Source organism: Salvelinus namaycush, chromosome 19 (genome assembly GCF_016432855.1).
Source record: "Salvelinus namaycush isolate Seneca chromosome 19, SaNama_1.0, whole genome shotgun sequence".
NCBI lineage: Eukaryota > Metazoa > Chordata > Actinopteri > Salmoniformes > Salmonidae > Salvelinus > Salvelinus namaycush.
Window position 1 is genome coordinate 39,346,356 of NC_052325.1, and position 6,000 is coordinate 39,352,355.

Sequence of the window (6,000 nt, forward strand, 5' to 3'; positions counted from 1 at the left end):
AGTGAATAAAACAAACGTAGGGAGGAGCCTTCTAATGTTAACATGCATAAAACCAAGGTTTTTACGGTTACAGAAGTCAACAAATGAGAGCGCCTGGGGAATGGGAGTGGAGCTACCATGATACCCTTTAATGACAAAGCAAAAGCAGGTTAATAAACATTTTTTCTATTTATTGAAAAGAAAAAACTGATATACTACATTTACATATATAAGTATTCAGATGCTTTGCTCGGTACTTTGTTGAAGCACTTTTGGCAGCAATTACAGCATCGACTCTGCTTCGGTATGACTCTACAAGTTTGGTACACCTGTATTTGGGGAGTTTATCCCATTCTTCTATTTTCAGGTCTCTCCAGAGATGTTGGATCGTGTTTAATTCCGGGCTCTGGCTGGGCCACTCAAGGACATTCAGAGACTTTACCCTTAAAAGCCACTCCTGCGTTGTCTTGGCTGTGTGCTTAGGGTCATTGTCCTGTTGGAAGGTGACTCTTCTCCCCAGTCTGAGGTCCAGAGTGCTCTGGAGCAGGTTTCCATCAAGGATCTCTCTGTACTTTGCTCCGTTCATCTATGCCTCGATCCTGACTAGTCTCCCAGTCCCTGCTGCTGAAAAACATCCCCACAGCATGATGCTGCCACCACCCTGCTTCACCGTAGGGATGGAGCCAGGTTTCCTCCAGATGTGATGCTTGGCATTCAGGCCAAAGAGTTCAATCTTGGTTTCATCAGACAAAAGAATCTTGTTTGTAATGGTCTGAGATGCTTTATGTGCCTTTTGGCAAATGCCAAGCAGGCTGTCATGTGCCTTTTACTGAGGAGTGGCTTCTGTCTGGCCACTCTACCATAAAGGCCTGATTGGTGGAGTGCTGCAGAGATGGTTGTCCTTCTGGAAGTTTCTCCTATCTACACGGAGGAATTCTAGAGTTGTCCGAGTGACCATTGGGTTCTTGGTCACCTCCCTGACCAAGGTCCTTCTCCCCCAATTGCTCAGTTTGGCTGGGTGGCCAGTTCTAGGAAGAGTCTTTGTGGTTCCAAACTTCTTCCATTTAAGAATGATGGAGGCCACTCTGTTCTTGGGGACCTTCAATGCTACAGAAATGTTTTGGTACCCTTCCCCAGAACTGTGCCTCTACACAATCCTGTCTCTGAGCTCTACGGACAATTCCTTCGACCTCATGGCTTGGTTTTTGCTCTGACATGAACTGTCAACTGTGGGACCTTGTATAGACAGGTTTGTGCCTTTCCAAATCATGTCCAATCAATTGAATTTCCAACAGGTAGACTCCAATCAAGTTGTAGAAACATTAAGGATGATTAATGGAAACAGGATGCACCTGAGCTGAATTTCGAGTTCCATAGCAAAGGGTCTGAATACTTATGTAAATAAGATATTTCTGTTTTTATTTTTAATACATTTGCAAAAAATTCAAAAAAAACGATTGAATCCATTTTAGAATGAGGCTGTAACATAACAAAATGTGGAAAAAATCAAGGGGCCTGAATACTTTCCGAAGGCACTGTGTACTATATAGCTTTCAGCAACTACTGGACTAGAATATAATGAAAGTATATCCAATATTTATGATGATGCTTCTGAATATGAGTCTTATATATGAATGCAGTGCGTACAGTAAAGCCATGTGGGCAATACATGAAGACCTATCCCTCTGGGCAGAAACTGGTTGAATCAACGTTGTTTCCACGACATTTCAACAAGAAAATTCTATGTGATGACGTTGAATCAATGTGGAAAACTGATTGGATTTGCAAAAAGTCATCAACGTAAGGGAATTTAGACTTTTTTTCCACCCGACTTTTAACCTAAGTCCAATGGCATGTTGAAAGGTTTAGTTGATTTCACGTTGAATTCACCCTAGTTGACAACTCAACCAAATGTAAATCAAAACTAGACATTGAACTGACATCTGTGCCTAGTGGGATGTCACATAAAATAAGTTGTCATCTTCATGAATTCTTTGTATGTATCTTTCAAATCTTTATATCTCATCTTTTTGTTGTGGATTTTTAACACAGGGCATTTTCTGTACGTAAATGACATTTCTGTAAACAGACAAGGAAGTAAATCCGATCTAAATCAAATTGCTGATGAAGTGTGAGGTCTGATTGGATAATGAGCACATCAACATTTTGTGCACAGAGAATAGAGTCAGGAATACAGTATAGTGCTGTAAACAGAGATTACTGTACTCATCATTCCACATGGCTCAAAACAACCTAAAGAGCATTCAAATGTTGGACCCTGACCTAAACCTCCATCTGCATGTTAAGAAGGTGTCACGATCTTTCAAGATCGAACCCAGAAGCAGACCAGGACAAGGAGCGTAGGAAGAAGGTGAGTATTTATTTACAGTGAAATGTGAAAAGGTAGATATATCCAGATGGCGTAGCGGGCAGCGGTGGTGAGTAGATGAGAGGAAATAGGTGAATCCAATGTAGTAGCAGAATCCTCTGTCAACCAGGCGGGAATGGAGTGAATGATCCAGGTGAGTAACTGAAGACAAAACAAACGGAGGTAAGTTCAAGGCAAGCAATACGTAAATGAAAACAACAAAACAAATTCTATCCAACTGGAGTCTGGTACTCAGGCACAACATACTGTTCATGGCTAACGATCCGGCAGGGAATGGAAGTCAGGTCAGAGCTTTTGAAGGGTAGAGATGATGATCAGGACAGGTGTGCAGATTACTGACGGGAAACAGGTGCGGGTGAAATCAATCTCCCAATGAGCTAATTCGCCCGGCAACCAGACAGGGTGCGTTCCAGGACACCTGAAACACACTCCAGGACAGACACACAGGCAAACCCAGACTCAGGAAGCGGGATTCGTGACAGTACCCCCCCTCCGACGAACGCCACCGGGCGGACTACCTGGAGCGCCAGGATGGAGGCGGTAGAAGTCACGAATCAGGTCGTCATCCAGAATCTGTCGCCGAGGAATCCAACTCCTCTCCTCTGGACCATATCCTTCCCAGTCCACTAGAAACTGGTACCCTCGACCCCGCCGTCTGGAGTCCATGATGCGGCGCACCGTGTAGACAGGACCACCTCCGATCATCCGAGGAGGAGGAGGACGAGGACGAGGAGGCAACAGAGGACTGAGGTGAACCGGCTTGAGACAGGAGACATGAAAAGTGGGATGCACTCTAAGTGTTGCAGGCAACTTGAGTCGAACCACCACAGGATTTATGATTCTCTCCACTACAAACGGACCAATGAACTTAGGTGACAACTTCCTTGACTCCGTCCGTAGAGGAAGATCCCGTGTAGCCAACCAAACCTTATCTCCAACCGTATAAGCTGGGGCAGGAATACGGCGACGGTTCGCCTGTATCTGATACCGGTCAGAAACTCTAAGGAGAGCCTTCCTGGCCCGATGCCAGGTCCGGTGGCAACGACGAATATGGGTCTGGACAGAGGGAACCGAGAGATCCCTCTCCTGAGAAGGAAACAAAGGAGGTTGGTATCCGTAAAGGCATTGGAAGGGGGACATCCCAGTGGCAGATGAAGGAAGGGTATTATGGGCATACTCAACCCAGGGTAATTGAGATGACCAAGAGGTGGGATCAGAGGAGACAACGCAGCGTGGACTCCATCTTCTGGTTGGCTCTCTCCGCTTGACCATTAGATTGTGGGTGAAATCCAGAAGTGAGACTGACTGTAGCTCCAATGGCCAAACAGAAGGATTTCCAGACAGCAGAGGTAAACTGAGGACCACGGTCAGACACAATGTCACTGGGCAATCCGTGAACCCTGAAACCTCCCTGACCAGGATCTCGGACGTCTCCGTAGCCGATGGAAGCTTGGAGAGAGGAACAAAATGAGCAAACTTGCTGAATCTGTCCACAATGGTCAGAATGACCGTGTTCCCAACAGAAGGGGGCAATCCCGTGACAAAATCCAGGGCCAGATGCGACCAAGGTCGCCGAGGAATAGGTAGGGGGTGAAGAAGCCCAGAGCTGGGCTGATTGGTACTCTTGTTCTGGGCACAAACAGGACATGCGGCAACAAACCTCCGGGTATCTTCTCCCATGGCAGGCCACCAAAAACGTCTGCGCAGTAGTGCCATAGTCCGAGCAACGCCAGGGTGACAAGCTATCTTGCTGGCGTGGGACCACTGAAGGACAGCAGAACGGACCGACTCGGGTACGAACAACCGACCGGGTGGACCGTTACCGGGGCCGGGCTGCGTCCGAAGGGCCGCCATCACATCCTCCTCTATCCTCCATGTAACGGCTCCCACGACAACATTCTGGGGAAGAATCGTCTCAGTCTTGACCCCACTCTCCTCCGTCTTAGAGAACATCCGGGACAGGGCGTCCGCCTTCCCGTTCTTAGACCCAGGTCGGAACGTCAGGGAAAAATTGAAACGTCCAAAAAACAAGGCCCACCTAGCCTGACGGGCGTTGAGACGTTTAGCCGATTGTACGTAAGCCAGATTCTTGTGGTCAGTCCAGACCACAAACGGTTGCTCCGCTCCCTCCAACCAGTGCCGCCACTCCTCCAAGGCAAGCTTCACAGCGAGAAGCTCCCGGTTACCCACATCGTAGTTTCTTTCAGCTGGAGAAAGACGACCAGAGTAGAAAGCACAGGGATGGAGTTTACCGTCAGTGGAGCTACGCTGGGACAGGATGGCGCCCACACCCACATCAGAAGCATCCACTTCCACAACGAACTGACGGGAAGTGTCAGGTTGAGAGAGAATCGGGGCGTTGGTGAATCGGCTCTTCAAGTCCAGAAATGCTCGGTCTGCCTCAGGAGTCCAACAGAACTTTCTGGTGCAAGACGTCAGGGCAGTTAAAGGTGCAGCCACCCGGCTGTAGTCACGGATAAACCTCCGATAAAAATTCGCAAACCCCAGGAATCTCTGGAGCTGCAATCTTGTACCGGGCTGGACCCAATCCCGAACCTCCCGAACCTTCTCTTGGTCCATCTTGATCTCTCCCCTGGATATGATGTACCCGAGGAAGGACGTTGTATGGGCGTGAAAATCACACTTCTCCGCCTTCACGAACAGACGGTTCTCCAATAACCGCTGCAGGACCTGCTTGACATGCAGAACGTGGCTAGAAAGCTCCTTTGAGAAGATGAGGATATCATCCAGGTAAACGAACACAAAAATACCAATCATATCTCTCAAAACGTCATTCACCATACTTTGGAACACCGCCGGAGCGTTGGTCAGTCCAAACGGCATCACCTGGTACTCAAAATGTCCCATCGAAGTATTGAACCCAGTCAACCACTCGTCCCCCTCCTTGATCCGAACCAAATGATAAGCATTACGTAAATCAAGCTTCGTAAAAACCGTAGCACCCTGTAAGGAATCGAAAGCCGAGCTCATCAAGGGCAGGGGATACTTGTTCTTAACCGTAATCTCATTCAAACCCCGATAATCAATACACGGTCGAAGAGAACCATCCTTCTTGCTCACAAAAAAAAAATCCTGCTCCCAAAGGTGATGACGATGGCCGAATGAGACCTGTAGCTAGAGACTCCTTGATGTAGGTCTCCAAGGCCTCACGTTCCGGTCGAGAGATACTGTATAACCGTCCCTTGGGAAAGGCAGATCCAGGAAACAGATTAATCGCACAATCATATGGTCGGTGGGGAGGAAGAGACAGAGCCTTCTGTTTACTGAATACCTCACCCAACTCGTGATATGTTTCTGGAACCAGGGACAAATCAGGAGGAGCAGAGTCACTGACCTGACTGGAAACAGCAGGAGAACAGGCAGTCCTAAGGCAGTTAGCATGACACTCAATGTTCCAACTAGTTACCTTCCCTGTCACCCAATCAAACGAGGGATTGTGTTCCTTCAGCCAGGGGTAACCAAGAACCAGAGGAACATGGGGCGAGGACAAAATGAAGAAAGAGATAAACTCTGAATGATTTCCCGACACCAACATCTTAACCGGTTCAGTCCTCATAGTGATCCGTGCCAGACTACTGCCGTTCAGAGTGGTTGCTTCAATGGCTTCCGGC